This window comes from Ovis aries, chromosome 9, assembly GCF_016772045.2.
Source record: "Ovis aries strain OAR_USU_Benz2616 breed Rambouillet chromosome 9, ARS-UI_Ramb_v3.0, whole genome shotgun sequence".
NCBI classification, from domain to species: Eukaryota; Metazoa; Chordata; class Mammalia; order Artiodactyla; family Bovidae; genus Ovis; species Ovis aries.
In genome coordinates this window covers 53,403,110-53,427,541 of record NC_056062.1, presented here as the reverse complement: position 1 = coordinate 53,427,541, position 24,432 = coordinate 53,403,110, and positions in this window count along the sequence as shown.

The window sequence follows — 24,432 nt, the reverse complement described above, 5'->3', positions numbered from 1 at the left end:
TTTTTTGCAAAATATGGAAAAACTAGTAACAAAAAGTCACCACTGGGTACTTGAAAAAAGTATGATGAGTAATACAAAGTGAGAGAAGTAAAGATATCATTAGCCCCAAGAGTGAGGAGAAGAGGACATAGACTGATTTAAATAAACATGGACACAGTTACCAATAACATTTGTAAGTGGCAGCTAAAAGAAACTATGATATACTTAAATTAGAATTGATTAAGGACATGAACTAGTGGCCTTACTTTACATGTCCCTTTTGAATTCTGTGAGCAACACTATGTGGAAAAGTTCATATTATTCAAAGGTCTTACCCCAGACATCAGTTCCCAGCTTTCTATATCCCTATAATAAATAGTAAAGCATTATCACAGATATAAAATAATTCCCATAAGTCTGCATGCCATAAACCAGGTAATTTGGCAAGAAATTGCATTCTTTAAACGTCATGTGTAAAATTTTTCCAAAACAGTGCAGGTATTATTATTCCCTAACATGTGGTAAGATATATCTCTTGATTCTGCATTTTTTATTCATTCATTCATTCAATTAAAAATGTTCTGGGCATTCAGGTACCATGCTAGTTATGGTCTAAAGAGAATTTATCTACCTCAAGAGACTCACAATTTAGAAATATGAATGCATGACAAAACAACTACCATTACAATTGGATAAACACTATGGCTTTAACAAATTGTCTTTTGTTACACAAAAGACGTGGACTGAAGTTTGAAGGACCACCATAAAAATATTATTTCTGCTTTATGTATTTAAATCATCATTGTAAAATTCCCTTTTGCAAGATGTGATTAACCCCAGTAGTCAGATGAGATAAACCTAATAAATACGCTCTGTGACAATGAAATGCTAACTTTCATTATATTGTTTCCACAATTACTATTAGAATATAGAAAATATTTTAACTCCATAAGTACATTTAATTTAGTCTTTTAATAAATCAGTTGCAGTTGAAAATCTTCAAAGTCTTTTATATTGCTCCAAATAAAACACAAATCTGCTCTCCTCAATTCAACAGGAAAAGGTCTGTTTCTAAGAAAGCATTTGAGTATATATTTTATTTGTACAACATATTCATTCACGGCATATATGCTAGGTAAATCTGCAGACCTCTTTTCTATAAAAAGTTATGCAAGAAATACATACCCCTGATATTCCCTAGGGGAAAGACTTCAAAAGCATTGCTTTTAAATAGGGATAGAATTTCCAGAGAAGTTCTTCATATCCCTGATTTCAAGCTAGACATCTGTAGGAAGAGAGAAATTTGAATTTGTGGGGAAATAAGTGAAAACAAATTCTGCACTTGATGAATATTACTGAGTCCTCAAACTAGATGCCTGTCAGAAATAAGTCATCTGCAACGGTAAAAATTCTTTAAATTTACACAGCACATTCTTCCAAAGAATTCATTTAGCACTATGTTGGAAAATGCTAAGAGAGCTATATTATACTTTAAAAAGATACAGAAAGTGGAAAATAAAACTGGTTGTGTCTACCTAACATGACAATAGACCATTTTAAGTCAGGAGTGAAATCAACCAAGCAACAAATTTTACTGACTTAACTCAGGTAATTGGGCACTTGTTTGAAATAAATGAATCAAGAAGCTTTTAGCACCATCTACATGAATCATCAGATTGTTTTGAATAAAGATGAACTAACATTCCAGGGCATTTTATTGAAAGTTAAGCATTTTAAAAGATATTATTTTGAACTAAAAAAAAATAGCAGTAGACACCTTCAGATATGAAAACTAAATTACTTAATAGCAAAATGTACCTGAAAGTATATAGGAAGATATCACATCAGAAACAATAATGAAAATTGTTGTTAACAAACTTCCAGTTGATAGTACTGAGACTTCAATTTTCTTCTTCATCGGTTACATTTTTATTGAGCTGCTTCTTTGTGTCAAGCATGGTTCTGGGCTTTGGAGGAATTTCAAGGTAAATAACAGCATCAAAAAAAAAAAAAGATTTCATTTACAAAGTTTTGTTCAGTGAAGATATTGCTTTTTGTAAAATTTGTTGCTTGAAAATCCAGTCAATTATTTCCTCTTAAGATGGCAGATATGAGGGACAGGGAAGCCTGGAGTGCTGCAGTCCATAGAGTCACAAAGAATCGGACATGACTTAGAGACTGAACAACAGCAAAACATGAAATTTAAGAAGCAATAATACTGACAAAAGTTGTATTAGTTATCTTTTAACTCTTTTATAACTCAAGTTTTCTGAAGTGCTTTATTATATAATGTGAAAAATACAATTTATATATCATATATGTATGTACTATACAGTCCGTGGAATTCTCCAGGCCAGAATACTGGAGTGGGTAACCTTTCCCTTCTCCAGGGTATCTTCCTAAACCAGGGATCAAACCCAGCTCTCCTGCATTGCAGGTGGATTCTTTACCAGCTGAGCCACCAGAGAAGCCCATCCCTTCTCCAGCGGATCTCCCTCACCCAGGAATCTAACTGGGGTCTCTTGCATTTCAGGCAGATTCTTTTCCAACTGAGCTATCTATTTACCAACTGGGCTATGTATAAAAGCCCAATTTTATATATATGAAAATATATTTTATATATCATATGATATATTCATATCAATATATATTAGACAAAAATTTTCAATATACTTAAATGCATTTGACATTTATATATTAATAGCATATACTTTACAATTTATATAAATAAATTCTGCTTAGTCACTCAGTTGTGTCCAACTCTTTGCAATCCCATGGTTGCATAGCCAGGCTTCTCTGTCCATGGAATTTTCCAGGCAAGAATACTGGAACGGGTTGCCATTTCTTCCTTCAGGGGATCTTCCTGACCCAGTGATTGAACCCTTGGCTCCTGGGTCTCTTGCATTGGCAAACAGATTCCTTACCACTGTGTCACCTGGGAAACCCCATATAAATAAATAAATATATACAATTACATTGCAATATCCAAAGACAGACTAAAATTGACCCAGTAAAGCTTCCGAAAAAATGTTGTTTTGTGAACTAGTGTATGGTCATTTTCATTGCAATAGGGCAAAGTTTAGCATAGGTTATCAGTGGAGTGAAGAAATAGCCTTGTCATTTTATGTTTAATAAAGTTCTTAAAAGCAACTTCAGTGACTATTTAACACATTTTTATTTATGGTAACTAAATAATTTAAGTGGCTGATTCCAATCTCCATTTTAAAATAAACACAAAAATAAACCATACTCCTAGATAAAACATTTTCAGGGAAAGATGTAAGGCAGAGATTTGTAATTATCTTTTAGACAATTTATAATATTTAGCATTTCAAAATACAGCTAAATTTGGTAGCAACATATTTGAAGTAGACTTGAGTCTGCATATTGTTGGGCTCCCCAAGTGGTAAAGAATCTGCCTTCCAATGAGGAGACTCAAGAAATGTGGGTTTAGTCCCGGGTTCAGGAAGATCTCCTGGAGGAGGAAATGGCAACTTACTCCAGTATTCTTGCCTGAAAAATTACATAGACAGAGAAGCCTGGCAGGCTAAAGTCCATGGGGTCACAAAGAGTCAGATATTAAAAAATAATAAAAGAGTCAGAATATTAAAAGACACTAATTCAATTCATTTTTTTTTTTTGCTTTAGCTATCATTAAGCATCTGTATAAATGAAAATCTGATACAAAACCTTAAAGGAGCATACTTAATTCTGTTCCAATCCAACAACAAGAACAAGAACGAAAGATTATGCATTTGCATTAAATCCTTAGAACAAATTAAATGAAGAAATACAGTAGGAAAAATTTAACTAAGAAAAAATTCTAGAAATATACAGAATAGACTTAAAAATTAAGAAATTTAAATTTTAGTCCTAACTATATTTGGAACTAGTACTGGGGCTTTAGTAAAGAAAATATTCTGATTTCAAAAGTATTTGTGTATGCACCAAATCAGATTTGAAATAGATGTCACAAAGCCCCAGGCTTCTGCAACTATGATGGATATTGCAAATGGATCCCAGCTCTCCTTGCTCTTGTGCCCAAACAGGTGTCTCACTCATTCTCATCCTACAACTTCAAGCAGGTACTAGCAGCTAACTGACACTAGAGAGGAAATAATTCTGACATCTTTTGGTTAGATAAGCTCTAGCATGTCTTTTTTTTTTTCTATAATAACTTGATTTTATTGTAAAAACCAAAGGGAGTTACCTATAAATTTTAAAAACACACACATAAAAAATGGAGGAAATTTTAACCAGTTTTTACATTTTCAAGATAAAGAGCATCAGTGATTTATAAGAAGCTCACTTTTTAATATTATTGTAATGCCACATCTTGCAAACAGCATTTCTTAACTCTAGGTGTCAGTTCTTCATCTGCATATTATGTAAATAATTGTTATTTAACAAAGTATAACCAAATTCCAGTTTTCAGTGAGCCCAGTACTTTGTGTACCTGTGTACTCCTGATATTCAGAAACAGGATCATTCCACCCAACAGCCAGGGCCTAAGGGAAAAATCAAGCAGCTATTTAAACTAATGACAGTTGAAAATTAATTCAATTTGAGTGACTTAAGTATCACAGAGGCAGAATAAATTGCAGAATTAGAAGGTCAAGATGTCTGGCTTAAAAAGCTATCTTCTTATCTTTACACAAGGTAAAGTATTCATTCAACAAATATGTCAGAAGCCCAAGCACTCTTTCAGGTGATCAGCTGGTGGTACAATACTAAACAAAACTGACACAATCTCTGCCTTTCCAATGCTGAGAATCTAGTGTATGTTGACTAAAAAAATTATAAAACCTAAAAGCTGAGAATTATGTTTTATTTGTTGAACTTTCTGAAGACGCAAGCTTGGAAGGCAGCCTTTCAGATAGCTCTGGGGGACTGACGGCTTCAAAGAGTCAAGGGAAGAGGTAGGATACATAGCACAGGGGAGTTTTGCAACAACCAACAAACAGAATAAAACAGGCAGTTGGAACATCAAAATATTATTGTTCATTAAAGAAAAGCAAACTTCTCAGGTTAATGAATTTAGCACTTTTCTATGGGAAGATGCAAGAGTCTGGGATCACTGGAATCATTTCTTCGATACGTACCTTAACCATCTAGGGCCATACTCTGTTGTTTTTTCCAGCCTGAATTCCCTCAGGGTGCATGGTCAGGGTGAACACAGTGGCTGATGGCTTGTAAACACAGTATTCTTTGTTTACTAATATAGCAGGTGATATTCTTCATCCATATGTAGGAGTAGGGAAATATATATATAATCATAAATTTACAAGGTTAATTAAATAATTTTATTATTAATAGTAAGGGCAGACATGAAACATATGTTGAGAAAATGGATCTATCTCTAAGCTAAATCTTGAAAAATAAGAACTTAGTCAGGACTTTGAGGAGAAAAACATGGACAATTTTTATATGTATTTCATAGAAAAGTGAAATATAACTTGGTAAAGGATTACATTTAGCAGATAAAAGGGATAGTTTGTCATCAAATTTTCGGCTGTGCTTCTGCTTAGTCGTTCGGTCATGTGCAACTCCTTGTGACCTTTTGGACTGTAGCTCCTCTGTCCGTGGAATTCTTCAGGCAAGAGTACTAGAAGGGGTTGCTATTTTCTTCTCCAGGGGATCTTTCTGACCCAGAGATAGAACCCGCGCCTCCTGTGTCTCCTTCATTGCAGGTGGATTCTTTACCTGCTGAGCCATCTGGGAAGCTCCTGGGTGGGTGGAGGTATAATTGACTGAACTGGATAATAAAAGGAAGGAAAGATTTGGAGGAAAGCTTGAGTTCAGCTTTTGGAATCCAACATTTATAATAACAATAACACCTTTAAGAGATAATGCCGAGTAGTAACTAATATATGAACTGGGAAATTAGAAAGGAGTCCAGAATGGTATTTAAATTTGAGACCCATCAGCATGTGTATTGCATTTAAAACCATGGGAATGGAGGAAATTGCTTAGAGAGATAATTCTGCATAAGAGGTTATAAAGTCTGTGAATGAGTCTTGAGGATTTCCAGGGATTTTATAGAAATTATTCCTCAAATGTTGTCTGTGAAATAAGTGTCAGCATTCCTTGAATGCTTCTTAGAAATGCAGTGTCTCAGGAGCCACTCCAGACCTGTTGACTCATATCTTGCATTTAGAAGGGCTCTTGATAATTAACATGTTAAATTTTGAGAAGCGCTTGAGAGTAGGTGTTGGGAAAGGAAACTGAGAAAAAAAAAAAAAAGGAAAAAGGAGAACCAGGAAAATATGGTGTCATGAAGGCAACTGGGAAAGACGACATGAAACGTTTAAGGAGTAATCGCTAGTTGCAATGATGTTGGGAGGATATTAAGATGACAGAATGAGCGTGCCTTAAATTTAACAGCATGGGGTTTGATAAGTGATATTATCCAGAGCAGTTTTGATAGAGAAATGCAAGTGGACGCCAAGAATTAGGTTAGTTGAAAAATGAATGGGAAGTGATGAAAAGGCAACAACCACATGGAGACAACTCTTTCAAGAAGTTTGCACTTGAAGGAGAGTGAGGCTAGGTCAAGAGGTGAAAAGAATGAGAAGCTGAAGAGGGAGTCAAAGTGGATGCCATCAACACAAGCAATAATAGATGATGGGTGACATTTAAACGCTAATGAGAATAATCAACTACAAAAATATTTGTAAGCAAACAGGAGGCGGATAAATTGAAGGAGCTCAGTACTGACAAAAGGGAAAAGCAAGGAATTCAAAGCAAACATGAGGAGTTTGTCTCTGAGATGTGAGGATGTTTTCTTTATTGTTAGAGAGAAGAAAAGTATATAGATGACCATAGGCTGAGAGAGATGGGTAGAGGGATGATGAGGGAATGTATGTTCAATATTTCTAGTATGTAAGAAAGTCATTTGCTAAAAATGAAAGTGGAGGGTTGTCAAATATTTGATTAAAAGGAATCTTTTTATCTTGCTACATAAAAATTATTGAATTGATAACAACTCTTCCAGGTTTTAACTAGCTCAGTTTTACAGATAATAAATTTCATGAACAAGCTTGAATACCAACTCAGCAAATTTACTTCAGATCCATTATCAACTACAAAGACAACTTTTTTTGTGGAGAGAATTTACTTGAAAAACATAAGAATAAAATCCATAGTGATGAATTTTAACAACCATTGACCATATTGTACTATAACCAGCAAAACACTGTCCTTACACAAATGAAAACTGACTTGATTTCACTGACTCACTTTTTGTCTTCACATTAAATATATTCATATGGACCACTAAGAGAACATAATAATAATTACTAGTGGGCAAAAGTAATTAACCTTTATATAACGGTTCATAAGGCATTTTAACATACTTTATTTTACTATGTATTATCCCATAAAATTTATTTACTAACAATACATTTTCTTACAAAAAAGTTTTTTAAATATTTTTTGATGTTGGATCAGAAGCAAATTCTATTAGGATGGTTTATCTCTCATAACATTGTTGTGCAGTCGAATTAAATAAGATATATGAAAATACATTATTCCCAAAGAAATTTAAAACCCCAATATTAAGAATACAAAAAGAACGACAAAGTTCAGGAAAAGAATATCATTGCAATTTTCAAAACCATGAGCAAAGTCCTGACTTACCACTCAATGGATTCTGATGAAGGTTGTATTTTATGGTAATATCAACTTTAGGATTGACCATAAATAATTAGTGAAAGTATCTGTTGGTTAGAAGAATACTTTTGAGATAACTATTCTCAATTCTATGAAATAAGAAACTTCCATAGGAAGCTATTCAGTACACTGTAAAATAATATGTTCTAAGAAAAGCTTAGGAGATTCTTGGAAGATTACTCTACACAACCCTTTAATGTTGCCAGGACAGTAGAAAATTTAAGAGATACCACTATTGGGTTTGGTAGCAGGAGAAGGAAATAGCAACCCACTGCAGTACTCTTGCCTGGAAAATCCCATGGACAGAGGAGCCTGGTAGGCTACAGTCCATGGGGCAGCAAAGAGTCGGACACAACTGAGCGATTTCACTTAAAGTACAATTGGGAAAATATCCGTATGCCTTATGCCAAGATATAAGAGGAAATCATAACCACGAGGAGCATGACACAAAAGATGAAAGGGTTGGGCACGTAAAAACAATGATTGCCAACTCTTCCAGAAACATCCTGAGAACTTAGGGCAGTAAAAACAAGTAAGCAAACAAACGATTCATGTTTGCCAAAAGGCCAAACCACGTGATAACTAAAGTAATCTCTGTTCAAATTTACAGACAAAACTATTATCTCTTAGGAGGCTTAATGATTCGTATCTATGAGATAACAGAAAAAGCAGGAGGCTACTAAAAATATGAATAATGAAAACTCAGCAGTAATATATCCGTTATTTCCAGAAGAATTTAGAGCTTGACCTCCTTATCTTTTACTTTTACACAGTACCTATTTCCTTCTCTAGGGGATCTTCTCTCCCCAGGGATTAAACCCTGGTCTCCTGTATTGCAGGCAGATTTTTTACCATTTGAGTCACCAGGGAAGCACCCTTCACTTTCTCCTTATCTTTTACTTCTCCACGGCAGTACACTGTCTAGATTTGTCATAGCCTTTCTTCCAAGGAGTAGGCATCTTTTAATTTCATGACTGCAGTCACATTCTGTAGTAATTCCAGAGCCAAAGGAAATAAAATCTGCCATTGTTTCCATTGTTTTCCCAACCATTAGCCATAAAGTTTTGGGACTGGATGCTATGATCTTTCTTTTTTGAATGTTGAGTTTTAAGTTATCTTTTTCACTCTCCTCTTACATTCTCCTCAAGAAGCTTTTTAGTTCCTCTTCACTTTCTTCCATTAAATTGATAACATCTGCATATCTCAGGTTGCTGCTATTTCTCCTGGTAGTCTTGATTCCAGCTTGTCATTCATCCACCCAGCATTTCACATAATGTACTCTGCATATAAGTTAAATGAACAGAATGACAATATACAGTCTTGACATCCTCCTTTCCCAATTTTAAACCAGTCCATTGGTCCATGTCTGTTTCTAACTATTGCTTCTTGTCTTGCATACAGGCTGCTCAGGGAACAGGTAAGATGATCTGGTATTTCTAGCTCTTCAATAATTTTCCATGGTTTGTTGTGATCTACAAAGTCAAAGACATATTAACTCTACCTTCAATTTTTTTAAGTTATAAATGTTTCTTTTAGTTTTTATTTTACATTGGAATTATTGTCTTTGTTTAGTCACTAAGTTATGTCTGGCTCTTTTGCTAGCCCATGGACTGTAGCCCCCAAAATTCCTCTACCCATGGGATTTCCCAGGCAAGAATAGTAGAGTGGGTTGCCGTTTCCTTTTCCAGGGGTCCTCCCAACACAAGGAATGAACCCACATCTCCTGTATTGGCAGGTGGATTCTTTCCCACTAAGCCATATGGGAAGTCCAAATTTTCCATGTGTCATAAAATTTTAAACTCACTTCAAAGCAGAAGAAAATGTGACCCATAATCAAAAAAGAAACTCTCAATAGAGGATGAAACATGAATACTCCTGATGTCAAATATTCTACAGGGATTTTGAAATGACTATATTAAAAATGCTAATTTATCCATTCAGTTCAGTTCACTCTCTCAGTCGTGTCCGACTCTTTGTCACCCCATGAACTGCAGCATCACAGGCCTCCCTGTCCACCACCAACCCCTGGAATTCACTCAAACTCATGTCCTTTGAATCGGTGGTGCCATCCAGCCATCTCATCCTCTGTCGTCCTCTTCTCTACCCGCCCTCAATCTTTCCCAGCATCAGGATCTTTTCAAATGAGTCAGTTCTTCGCATAAGGTGGCCAAGGATTGAAGTTTCAGCTTCAGCATCAGTATTTCTAATGCACATTCAGGACTGATCTCCTTTAGGATGGACTGGTTGGATCTCCTTGCAGTCCAAGGGACTCTCAAGAGTCTTCTCCAACACCACAGTTCAAAAGCATCAATTCTTTGCCACTCAGCTTTCTTTAGTCTAATTCTCACATCTACACATGACTACTGGAAAAACCATAGCTTGGACTAGATGGACCTTTGTTGGCAAAGTAATGTCTCTGCTTTTTAATATGCTGTCTAGGTTGGTCATAACTTTTCTTCCAAGAAGCAAGCGTCTTTTAATTTCATGGCTGCAGTCACCAACTGCAGTGATTTTAGAGCCCCCCAAAATAAATTCTGTCACTATTTCCACTATTTCCCTATCTATTTTCCATGAAGTGATGGGACCAGATGCCATGATTTTAGTTTTCTGAATGTTGAGTTTTAAGTCAACATTTTCACTCTCCTCTTTCACTTTCATCAAGAGGATTTTTAGTTCTTCTTCACGTTCTGCCATAAGTATCATGTCATCTGCATATCTGAGGTTATTGATACTTCTCCTGGAAATCTTGATTCCAGCTTGTGCTTCATCTAGTATGGCACTGTGCATGATATACTGTACATATAAGTTAAATAAGCAGGGTGACAATATATAGCCTTTACATACTCCTTTCCCAGTTCGGAAGCATTCCGCTCTTCCATGTCCAGTTCTAACTGTTTTTTCTTGGCCTGCTTACAGATTTCTCAGGTGGCAGGTCAGGTGGTCTGGTACTCCCATCCCTTTAAGAATTTTCCACAGTTACTTGTGATCTACATAGTCAAAGGCTTTGGCATAGCCAATAATGCAAAGTATTATTGCTTTTCAATGATCCAGTGGATGTTGGCAATTTGATCTCTGGTTCCTCTGTCATTTCTAAATCCAGCTTGAATATCTGGAAGTTCATGGTTCACATACTATTGAAGCCTGGCTTGAAGAATTTTGAGCATTATTTTGTTAGCGTGTGAGATGAGTGCAATTGTGTAGTAGTTTGAGCATTCTTTGGCATTGCCTTTCTTTGGGATTGGAATGAAAAATGACCTTTTCCAGTCCTGTGGCCACTGTGGAGTTTTCCAAATTTGCTAGCATATTGAATGCATCACTTTCACAGCATCATCTTTTAGGATTTTAACTAGCTCAAATGGAATTCCATCACCTTCACCAGCTTTGTTGATAGTGATGCTTCCTAAGGCCCACTTGACTTCACATTCCAGGATGTCTGGCTCTAGATGAGTGATAGCACCATCATGATTACCTGGGTCATGAAGATTTTTTTTGTATAGTTCTGTGTATTCTTACCACCTCTTCTTATTATCTTCTGTTTCTGTTAGGTCATACCATTTCTGTCCTTTATTGTGCCCATCTTTGCATGAAATGTTCCCTTGGTATCTCTAATTTTCTTGAAGAGATCTCTAGTCTTTCCTATTCTATTGTTTTCTCCTCTTTCTTTGCACTGATCACTGAGGAAGCCTTTCTTAGCTTTCCTTGCTATCCTTTGGAACTCTGCATTCAAATAGGTATATCTTTGGTTTTCTCCTTTTGCTTCTCTTCTTTTCACAGCTATTTGTAAGGCCTCCTTAGACAACAATTCATCCATTAAATAGAAGGAAAAAATTCTCCAAGTGAGACAGGATTGATTGTGGAAAGAAAGGAAGGCAAGAAGGTTATGCTCCTATAATTGCAGAAGAATGGGATCAGAAGCCATAAGTTCACAAGCTTCTTTAGTAATTATTTCCATTGCAATACTCATTGTATCATTTATTTCTGTTTCTCTAAGTAGTCTGTACTTTGTGATCTTGACCACTACTGTATCTTCAAGGTCATCCTAGTACGTGGCACAGCATAAATGCTATATAAAACTGTGCTGAATGGATAAAGAATAAGAAATTAAATGGTTAATAGTGACTTTATTGGGAGCAAAGTAAAGAAAGAGAAAATTCATTAAAAATTAAACAATATTTGTGGATTGCCAAAAGAGTGTTATAATTTTTAATTTACTTCTAGTGAGTGTCAAAAACACTGCAAAGAGCTTAATGTATTTCTATAAAATGTATGCTGTTGCTGCTGCTAAGTTGCTTCAGTCATGTCTGACTGTGCGACCCCAGAGAGAGCAGCCCACCAGGCTCCCCCATCCCTGGGATTCTCCAGGCAAGAACACTGGACTGGGTTGCCAATTCCTTCTTCAATGCATGAAAGTGAAAAGTGAAAGTGAAGTCGCTCAGTCGTGTCCAACTCTTAGCGACCCCATGGACTGCAGCCTACCAGGCTCCTTCGTCCATGGGATTTTTCAAGCAAGAGTACTGGAGTGGGGTGCCATTGCCTTCTCTGATAAAATGTATACCTTGTTGAATTAAATACTGCATTCCTTGTGTCATCCTAACTTTGAAACATTTTAGCCTAGCACTAGAACTTTACTATAAATAAAAAATTTTAAATAAATATATATATATATAAGATCTCAAACACCATAATTTAGCTATTCATCAATTATTAGTTGCAGCAAAATTTACTCTAATGTCTGAACTTTACTGCAGTCACCTTAGTAGCCTCAAAATGTGAAAACAACAAAGCACACAGATCTTGAGAGAAGGTCTTCAAGGCAGCATTCTAGGCTGCACAGTGAGGAAATGACGAGAATTGCTGGGCAGGCTTGCTGTGAAGCCATGTGGAAGAGAAAAGAGAAAGGAGGAGGTGGTATTTCTCTTGGTCAATGTCTCTGACCAGCTTTGCGTGCTGTGTGCTCAGTCACTTCAGCTGTGTCCAGCTCTTTGAGGCCCAGTGGACTGTAGCCTGCCAGGCTCCTCTTATCCATGGCACTCTCTAGACAAGAATACTGGAGTGGGTTGCCATTTCCTCCTCCAAGTGATACTCCCAACCCAGGGATCAAACCCACGTGTCCGATGTCTCCCGTGTTACAGGCGTTCTTTACCAAGTCACCTTTGAAGTCCTTCAAGCAGCTTTACTTCACGCACAAACCTTCATGTCAGCATTTCAAAGTCTACTTCCATTAAAAGTGAAAGAAATTTACAAAGATTAAGAAAAAAAAGATGGATTTCAATGATATCATGTAGGGAGAAGTAGGAAGAATAAATTCAGGTAAGAAAAATGTTTTCTTCATCTGGAATTCTAGTAATAAAGATTTCCCTCTGAATTCTGTCAAAAGGATGGTGGCTGATTGGTTTTTCTGTTTGTTTGTTTGTTTGTTTTTGTCTTGGTAATCTCTAGCCAAAAAGAAATTCTATTAAAAAAAAAAAAAGGAAGAAAAGTGAAACTAATAAAGAAAGAATTGAAAAAAAAGAAAAGAAAACGTGGGACATCTTTAACAAAATCCCAGAAGAGTCTCTGAACAGGAAACGCAATAAGAGGGCAAAGCTGTGTTAATGATCAGGTTCAGCCCTTAGTTATGATTTCCCTTTCATCTCTTGTATTGAATAAGAAAAAGAGATAAGTTATGCTACTCAATTCAATTTCATGGCTAACAGTACCGTCTGTTAAAGGGGTATGATGGCACAGGAGTATTTACTGTAGGACAATGTTCCTACTTCCTCTGCACCCCGTTAAATCCTTGATATGATTTATTACTTGATGTTTGCTCTTAGGGCTCAGAAGTGAACAACTGCACCTGGCTTCTAGTAATTCAGATGGTAAAGAATCTGCCTGCAATGCAGGAGATCCGGGTTTGATCCCTAGGTCAGCAAGATACCCTGGAGAAAGGAATGGCAACCCACTCCAGTATTCTTGCCTGGAGAATTCCGTGGACAGACCATGGGGTCCAAAGAGTCAGACATGACTGAGTGACTGAGCTGAACTGAACTGATGCCAATATTAACAAAGTACTACAAATGTATCATTTGTTTAGAAGAAATAATTCAACTTGGTAGGAAAATGATTAATTGTAGATATTTTACCTTAAAAAAAATGAAAGTATGTGTCAATGTTTTTGAAACCCTAAAGAATTTTAATATGCCTCTCTGAGAACCTTAGCTCTTTCACACAGGGAAAAAACCCATGGATTCATACAGTATAACTTAAACTTACGCAAAAATCAAGAAATTATGTGTTCAGAAATTTTAAGAAAACTTCCAAGTGCCATCCACTCTTGTATATTGTAGAAAAATAGATTTTAAAATATGAATTTTCTCTACCATATTGAGAAAAATTGATTCCATTTCTAGACATACTTATTATTAACATTGTTTTTTGATAGTAGGTGTAGGTTTTAATTTTTCTTTCAAAAATCAATAAATGCATGCTCATTAGTAAGAAATAAATGCCATCACCTTGAAATATTTTTATATAGCTTTTTGTCTTTCTGATGTAACATTTTTTTTCTTTAAACTTTTTGAGCAAACAGTGTTAAAGCTTCAAGATATTTTTTGCCCAATTCCAATTAAAAATTCATTAGGTCATCATGCCAATAAATTTGAGCTGCAATAGGCATTTTTGAACGGAGGAGCCTGGTGGGCTGCAGTCCATGGGACTGTGAAAATTCGGACACGACTGAGCGACTTCACTTTCACTTTTCACTTTTCATGCATTGGAGAAGGAAATGGCAACCCACTCCAGTGTTCTTGCCTGGAGAATCCCAGGGACGGGGGATCCTGGTGGGCTGCCGTCTATGGGGTAGCACAGAGTCGGACACGACTGAAGCGACTTAGCAGCAGCAGCAGCAGCAGGCATTTTTGTGTTTATTCCCAAAGAAGACTAATGCTGATGGACAATTCACGAATCCACTAAAGGAGAGAGAGAAAGAGGGAAAGCGGGAAGAAGAGGAGAGAGGAGAGACGGTAAGACAGGACAGAAGAGGAAAGAAGAGAGAGAAATGGACATACCAGCAAATGAAGCATGTGTTAAATTCAATTCACCTGTCAGATCATTGCTTGCTTTTGACACATATTTATCCTTAAATGAGTCTTTATTGCTCTGCTAATTTGTACTTTTTAATGGATTAAACAGGTCTTTTTATATTTATATTTTATAAGTACTTTGTGAAACTGGCATGACTAAATAGGCATATTTATATGTTTGGAGTTAAACACTTGTTCTTGGTGTGGATTGTTGCATAACAAATGAATTAGAGATGTTAAAACATGTATTCATTTCAGAAAGTATATTTTCTGTGTATCTATTTCATTGGAGAATATTTTTTTCTCTTTATGTGTTCAGTTTCCATCGCTCATCTTTGAACGTCTTTAAATATGTTTTTCAGATCCCCTTCTGTTGTGCAACTTTTCTCTGTGGCAGTCTCCTGTCTACAAAGGTCATTTACTATCAAGTTTACTGTACATGCCTAATTTTATATTGTGCAATAAATCTTCAACAGCCCCTACATATGACAAGTCTGAAGGTTCAATCAGAGGTTGGATGTATCAATGTTTAATGTATTTCTCAATAAAAAATTAGCACATGTCTTCAACTAAAATAAATGTTCTTGTTTTATGTGCTCTGTTTTACAAGACTATTAAAAGGTTATTTTTATTATGGTTTTATATCAGATAGGCATAGTATCAAACTGAACAGTTAGATTAGTAAAGTAAAATACACTGTGAAACATAACTACATTAAATTTGAAAACTCGAAAAATACAGGTGATCAAGCGTGTGGAGACAAAGAACATAAAACAAAATGCATTGGTCTACATAGAATAATGAAATATTTTTATATTTGTAAAAAAGATGGCTATGTGTTAAAATTTGAAAAGTTAAATTTGCATTTTCTTTAAAGGTGAAAAGGATTCAAAGTATTTTATTTGGAACAGCAAGTATTGTATGAACAATGACAAAAACATAATCACTGATTTGTTTTCCAATTATCAATATCTGAACACTTACTCCAAGATGTAGATCCTTTCTGATTCGTTACAATATTTTCCCATTTCAATGGGACAGTCTGAAAGCTAAAATAAAATAAATGATTTAAAAAATTCTTATAAGTACTATAAAGAGTAATCCATTTAAATTATGTTTATATGTGTGTAATATAAATAATTAAAATATTGAAGAAATAGTGTGTATATATATATCTCCATTGTTTTAAAAGCAAAACACTTTGTAGTATAAAAATCTAATTAATCCTTCTTATGAATTATTTCAATATAGAGACTTCTAGAGACCAAAACCATGTTACAGATCTGAAATAGAAATCAACACAGCAGCATATGCACATTAAAACTGATATAATTTTAAGACTCTCCATGGTCATTTGGAGGGAAAATATAAGCCATCTTGCTGATAGAATCAGGAGGCTCTCATATTCAGTCATTTAAACCAATGCAATTTCTAATGGTTTTACTTGTGCTGTGGTGAATTTACTATAAATCCCACCAGTGTGACAGATTCAATCAGTCCATTTGTTGGAATGACAGGTCATATTTGCAGCAGAATGATCCAGCATCAAATATTTCAAAATCACTAAAGATATTAAAAATGACAAAGAATGAAAAGAACAAGAAAATCTTAGTCAGTACAACACAATTTCAGAAATAAAAAGCCACTTAGGTAACTACAAAATTACCTGTAACTTGCTGCTGAAAAGAAATTGCTATCAAATCTTACATTAAGAATATTTTGTACTTTAATTAGCTTCTTTGCTAAGTTTGACAGTATCCTCTTTGGCACAACTATTCTGTGTCATAATTTCCATTAAGAAGCAATAAAACACGCCAGAAAAAACACTCAGTACTTGGAAGCTTTGTCTTTGTGACCTTGAGGACATCTCCAAACACTGATCTCCCCAGCTGGAGCATACAGTCCTTTGTCTCACAGTTGTTGCTGTTGTTTCGTCACTAAGTCGTGTCCATCTCTTTGCAAATCCATGGATTGTAGCCCATAGCCCACCAGGCTTCTTTGTCCAGGAGATTTTCCCAGGCAAGCATACTGCAGTGGATTGCCTTTTCCTTCACCAGGAGATCTTCACCACCCAGGAATAGAACCTGCATCTCTCCTAGATTATAGGTGGATTCTTTACCACTGAGCCATAAAATGAAGACCTTCACAGTTGGGGCTTAGAAATCAAATTGTGAAAAATCATCATGATATGATTGTACTAAAAACTGCAAAGCAACAGATACTTGTAAAATGCAATAGCTATTTTCATAATTTGGTGTTAGGAAATTCATTTAAATGAAAATTCCTCTGATTAACCTTTAAAATTGCTTTATCTTAATACTGCTTTGCAAACTGTGTGTTACTCTTGCCTCATAGAAATGAACTTTTTCCTTTTCACAGTAATTCATTTCCTATATATTTTCTGACTATCTCATTTTCATATATCTGCTGCTGCTGCTGCTGCTGCTGCTGCTGCTGCTAAGTCGCTTCAGTTGTGTCCGACTCTGTGCAACCCCATAGACGGCAGCCCACCAGGCTCCAACCATCCCTGGGATTCTCCAGGCAAGAACACTGGAGTGGGTTGCCATTTCCTTCTCCAATGCATGAAAGTGAAAAGCGAAAGGGAAGTCACTAGGTAAGATTAAATAAGAGAAAGGCAAAAATTGCACTATAAGCTAATATACTAAAGTTATCTCTAATTTCTTTTTAAAAAATAATATAATATAAATAAAATATAAAATAATATAATACAGCAGTAATCATTAATGTATGGATAACCGATACAATTCTATAACTAATCATATTATAATTAGAGAGTACATTACTGTATCTAACTATGTCTTAACTGACAATTTTAGAGTCTTTTACCCTCTTAAATAGTTTCAATTTTTTGATGATACATTTTATATCCATATAATTAGTATGCTATATTAGTAAAACAAAATTTAGAACTAATGATTACAATATTTTGACTCAAGGATTGGATAATGTTACTTATCCTTTAATCTAAAGTTGAGGTTGCAATTTTTAAAATTGAAATATTTTAATACCTCATCTTTTCCTTTGTTTTGGTTAGCAATAAAACATATTTGAATAAGCAGGAAACATTTCCATAGATTTTAGAAAATTACGTGTGGTTATATATTTTGTCATCAAGCACTTTAACCAAATAGGAAATTTTCATTTTCTCAAAGTTCGAGTTTTCTTACAAAAAAGCTTTTGGGAAGAAATTTGATAGCTTAACTGAGTTATTTTAAAAACACAAGTGGAAATATGTAATCATAGGTATATCACTGATGGCTTATGATTTTTTTATCCTGCAACGTTACTGAATTTATTTCTAATACAATTTTGTGGAATCTTCAGGATTTTCTCTATATAATATCATCTATTTATGTCTTCCTTTTCAATTTGGATGCCTTTTACTTCCTTTTCTTGACCATATGCTCTGGCAAGGATATCCAATGTCAAGTTGAATAAAAAATAGTAAAACTATTACATAGTGTTCTTGGTACTTGGAGAAAAAAGCAAAGACGAAACAAAATTATAAGTATTACATTTAACATTCATAACAGCAAAAATATTATTGTTGTTTGACTTCAATTAAGAAAATACTGAATGTAAAATAGACAATTACACAAATCTTAATACTAAAAGCTTTGCCAATGATATGCCTAATTCATACTCTATATAATTTTAGTGAATAATTGCACAATTTTTCTATGTAAATTTTAGAACAATTTGAAGATATGAGTCATGTCCAAACATTTCAATACATATAAGTAAGAAAGTAAATGCTTTATTGACTACACCAAAACATTTGACTGTGTAGATCACAACAAACTATGGAAAATTCTTAATGAGATGGGCATACCAGCTCAGCTTACCTGCCTCCTCAGAAATCTGTATGTAGTTCAAGAAGCAACAGTTAGAACTGGACATGGAACAACAGACCAGTTCCAAATCGGAAAAGGAGTATGTCAAGGCTGAATATTGACACTCTGCTTATGTGACTTATATACAGAGTACATCATGCACAATGCCAGGCTAGATGAAGCGCAAGCTGGAATCAACATTGTTAAGAAAGACATCAATAATCTCAGATATGCAGATGACACCACACTTATGGCAGAAAGCAAAAAGAACTAAAGAGCATCTTGATGAAAGTGAAAGAGGAGAGTGAAAAAATTGGCTTAAAACTCAACATTCAGAAAACTGAGATCGCGACCTTCGGTCCCATCAATTCATGGCAAATAGATGGGGAAACAATGGAAACAGTGAGAGGCTTTATGTTGGGGGACTCGAAAATCACTGCAGATGCTGATTGCAGCCATGAAATTAAAAGACACTTGCTCCTTGGAAGAAAAGCTATGACCAACCTAGACAGCAGATTAAAAAGCAGAGATATTACTTTGCCAACAAAGGTCTATCTAATCCAAGCTATGGTTTTTCCAGTAGTCATGTATGGACGTGAGAGTTGGACCATAAAGAAAGCTGAGTGCCAAAGAATTGATGCTTTTGAACTGTGGTGTTGGACTCTTGAGAGTCCTTTGATCTGCAAAGAGATCGAACCAGTCCAGTCTAAAGGAAATCAGCCCTGAATATTCTTTGAAAGGACTGATGCTGAAGTTGAAACTCCAATACTTTGGCCATCTGATGTGAAGAATTGACTCATTGGAAAAGACTCTGATGCTGGGAAAGATTGAAGGGGGGAGGAGAAGGGGACGACAAAGATGAGATGGTTGAATGGTATCACCAACTCAATGGACATGAGTTTGAGCAGGCTCCAGGTGTTGATGATGGCTAAGGAAGCCTGGTGTGCTGCAGTTCATGGGGCTGCAAAGACCCAGACATGAATGAGCAACTGAACTAAACTGCAGGAAGTGTTAGTCTCTCAGTCATGTCCAACTCTTTGTGATCCCCATGGACTGTAGCCTGCTAGTCTCCTGTCCATGGGATTCTTCAGGCAAGAACACCAGAGTGGGTTCACTTCAGTTCAGTCGCTAGGTCATGTCTGACTCTTTGCCACCCCATGAATTGCAGTAAACCAGGCCTCCCTGTCCATCACCAACTCCCGGAGTTCACTCAAACTCACGGCCATTGAGTTGGTGATGCCATCTAGCCATCTCATCCTCTGACATCCCCTTCTCCTCCTGCCCCCAATCTCTCCCAGCATCAGAGTCTTTTCCAATGAATCAACTCTTCTCATCAGGTGGCCAAAGTATTGGAGCTTTAGCTTTAGCATCATTCTTTCCAAAAAAATCCTAGGGCTGATCTCCTTCAGAATGGACTGGTTGGATCTCCTTGCAGTCCAAGGGACTCTCAAGAGTCTTCTCCAACACCACAGTTCAAAGGTATCAATTCTTCGGCGCTCAGCTTTCTTCACAGTCCAACTCTCACATCCATACATGACCACAGGAAAAACGATAGCCTTGACTAGATGGACCTTTGTTGGCAAAGTAATGTCTCTGCTTTTGAATATGCTATCTAGGTTGGTCATAACTTTTCTTCCAAGGAGTAAGCGTCTTTTAATTTCATGGCTGCAATCACCATCTGCAGTGATTTTGGAGCCCCCCAAAATAAAGTCTGACACTGTTTCCACTGTTTCCCCATCTATTTCCCATGAAGTGATGGGACCGGATGCCACGATCTTTGTTTTCTGAATGTTGAGCTTTAAGCCAACTTTTTCACTCTCCTCTTTCACTTTCATCAAGAGGCTTTTTTAGTTCCTCTTCACTTTCTGCCATAAGGGTGGTGTCATCTGCATATCTGAGGTTGTTGACATTTCTCCCAGCAATCTTGATTCCTGCTTGTACTTCTTCCAGCCCAAAGTTTCTCATGATGTACTCTGCATAGAAGTTAAATAAGCAGGGTGACAATATACAGCCTTGACATACTCCTTTTCCTATTTGGAACCAGTCTGTTGTTCCAAGTCCAGTTCTAACTGTTGCTTCCTGAACTGCATATCGATTTCTCAAGAGGCAGGTTAGGTGATCTGGTATTCCCATCTCTTTCAGAATTTTCCACAGTTTCTTGTGATCCACACAGTCAAATGCCTTGGCATAGTCAATAAAGCAGAAATAGATGTTTTTCTGGAACTCTCTTGCTTTCTCCATCATCCAGAAGATGTTGGCAATTTGATCTCTGGTTCCTCTGTCTTTTCTAAAACCAGCTTGAATACCTGGAAGTTCACGGTTCACGTATTGCTGAAGCCTGGCTTGGAGAATTTTGAGCATTACTTTACTAGTGTGTGAGATGAGGGCAATTGCGCGGTAGTTTAAGCATTCTTTGGCATTGCCTTTCTTTGGGATTGGAATGAAAACTGACCTTTTCCAGTTTTGTGGCCACCGCTGAGTTTTCCAATTTGCTGACATATTGAGTGCAGCACTTTCACAGCATCATCTTTCAGAATTTGAAATAGCTCAACTGGAATTTCATCACCTCCACCAGCTTTGTTCGTAGTGATGCTTACTAAGGCCCACTTGACTTCACATTCCAGGATGTCTGGCTCTAGGTGAGTGATCACACCATCGTGATTATCTTGGTTGTGAAGATCTTTTTTGTACAGTTCTTCTGTGTATTCTTGCCACCTCTTCTTAATATCTTCTGCTTCCGTTAGGTCCATACCATTTCTGTCCTTTGTCGAGCCCGTCTTTGCATGAAATGTTCCCTTGGTATCTCTAACTTTCTTGAAGAGATCTCTAGTCTTTCCCATTCTGTTGTTTTCCTCTATTTCTTTGCATTGATCATTGAGGAAGGCTTTCTTATATCTTCTTGCTATTCTTTGGAACTCTGCATTCAGATGCTTATATCTTTCCTTCTCTCCTTTGCTTTTTGCTTCTCTTGTTATCACTCCTTTTTCCAGGGAATCGTCCTAACCCATGGTTCAAACCCAGGTTTCCTCATTGCAGGGAGATTCCTACTGTCTGAGCCACCAGGGAAATCCTTCAGTACATATAACTGAGCTAATTTGGATACATTTCTACTTGATTTTCCAGTTTCCTACTATACCCCATTAGATGAAATAACTTTTGAAGTAAATTTCAGTCTCCATGACGCATAGCACTATAGGTAAATGTGTAACATCATCATGATATTTTAATAATGAACTGGTCACAGGATTAAAAATCTCTACTGAGAGGCTTGACTCTTCAACAACAAGTTATGGAAGAAGTGGTTGAAGATATTTAGTTTGACATGACTTTAAAGGTATTCTTGTATTTAAGGGCTTCCCTGGTGGTGCAGAGGTTAAAGCGTCTTCCTGCAATGCGGGAGACCTGGGTTCGATCCCTGAGTCAGGAAGATCCCCTGGAGAAGGAAATGGCAACCCACTCCAGTATTCTTGCCTGGAGAATCCCATGGACGGAGGAGCTTGGTGGGCTACAGTCCACGGGTTGCAAAGAGTTGGACACAACTGAGCGACTTCACTTTCACTTTAAAGGTGGTAAAACTTGAGATATTCTTACAGAAAATCATCTATCTAATTTTGATATACTCTAGTTTCCAACTTAAAAAAATTTTTGTTCTGACAATATACCTTCAAAATATGAACATCTATCTCCTAGACAGTTTTGATTATTGAGAAATGAAAGGTAATATATTTAAAAGAAGATAGTGTGAGTATTAGAGAAATAGAATGGTTAGGGATGGTGTAGAATAAGAGATTTACTAAAGAGCTTGGACTTGATGCATCTGTGGTGGCAGATAGTCTTGGTCTGCCATTTCACCTCCATCATCTATTCTTGGTGTCGAAAGGCACAGAACATGTGTTAAGGCTCAAAACATGAACCAGAAGTAGAGAAGAGCAATGACAAATGAAACTCCTATCTGCATCTCATGGGAGCCAAACTGGACCCTTCTCATTCCAAGTCTCCAATTTCAATGTCATGGATGACTCATAGAAGAAGCTATCATTCTACCAAAGAATCAAACTTGTACTTGGCTTGGAGCTGAGAAGTTAACAGAGTTGCAGCTGGAGCTGGAGGTCTGAGCTGGGCTGCTCATCATGCCAAAAAAGTTTGTGAGCAGATCTGCAGAAACTTTGATGAGCTGCATAAGAGCAAGACCTTATCAACCTGCATAGAAGGTGACAGAGGATGAGATGGTTTGATAACATCGTCAGCTCAGTTCACATGAACTTGAGCAAACTCTGGGAGATAGTGGAGGACAGGAAAGCTTGGCGTGCTGCAACCCATGGGGTTGCGAAGAGTCAAACATGACTAGATTACTGAACAACAGAGTGAACGGAGTTATTGCTTTTTTTTTTTCACCTTCCAAGTCTCACATAGATAACCCTTGTGTCCAAATTTAAGCAAAGCATTAAAAAAAAAAATCTGGGAAGTGTAGTTCAGTTTAGATGTCAACACATTTGAAATCCACCATAGACCATCCCTTGTCAGCTAGGCACCAACAGACCTCTTTTAACCATATGTAACATCCAAATACAGATGATAGCAATGCCATACTTCTGCATAATATTACACATCTACCATGTATACCACCATAAGCATGCTAACTAACTTCCTCATAATGGGTACAATGTCCTTTTTTCCATTTTCAGTAATACTCATTCTTCTGGCTGAGTCAGTCTCTCTAATATCTTATAACTAAAATATCGAACAGTTTAATTACTTAGTATTTTCAACTTTGATGTTAGATGCTAGAAGAATGAGAGATGGAAAATGAAAAATAGTTGTTTAAACTATATATCCATAAAAATTAGGAAGAAATACCCATAACTCTTGCAGTCCTCATTTCTGCAAGTAGTAACATGATTGTAACTGATATGTATCTCACTTCTATTCCATTCTATGTCTCCTTTGCCTTCAACTGGTTGAAGGTCTTTATCTACAGAAGTAACTCAAATTTTAACACCCTCTGAACTGATTTACTGAATTGATACAGTCCTCCCTGAAATGGATTGTAGTTCTCCACTGACTCAATTTGCAGGATCTAGGATATCTAAGAGTCATCCCGGAGAATCTTCTGAGTTCTACACATAACTCTCTTTTCATTCACATTGTATAGTTAGTAACCCAATTACCTCCTGAAATTCAAGATCAACCACCACAACTAGCACACTCATTATGCCTGACAATATATGGTCATCTGTAGCCCAAAAGTGGAGAAGGCAATGGCACCCCACTCCAGTACTCTTACCTGGAAAATCCCATGGATGGAGGAGCCTGGTGGGCTACAGTCCATGGGGTCGCAGAGTCGGACATGACTGAGCGACTTCACTTTCACTTTTCACTTTCATGCATTAGAGAAGGAAATGGCAACCCACTCCAGCGTTCTTGCCTGGAGAATCCCAGGGATGGGGGAGCCTGGTGGGCTGCCGTCTATGGGGTCGCACAGAGTCGGACACGACTGACATGACTTAGCAGCAGCAGCCCAAAAGAGCCAATTGCATGTTTTTTAAGCCACTCAATCCTGTCTGACTCTTTGCAGTCCTACGGACTGTGGCCCTCCAGACTCCTCTGTCCAAGGGATTCTCCAGGCAAGAATACTGGAGTGGGAAAAAAAAAAAAAAAAGAGTACTGGAGTGGGTTGTAATGCCCTCTTCCAGGGGATCTTCCCAATCCAGGGATTGAACCCAGGTTTCTTACCCTCCTGCATTAGCAGATGAGTTCTTTATCACTAGGGCCACCTGGGAAGCCCCAAAGAGCCAAGAGGCAGTCTCAACTTGCAGTTTAAAATAATCCACAGTGTGTTTGGTGGTGAATGTTGAAACTAAGACTAC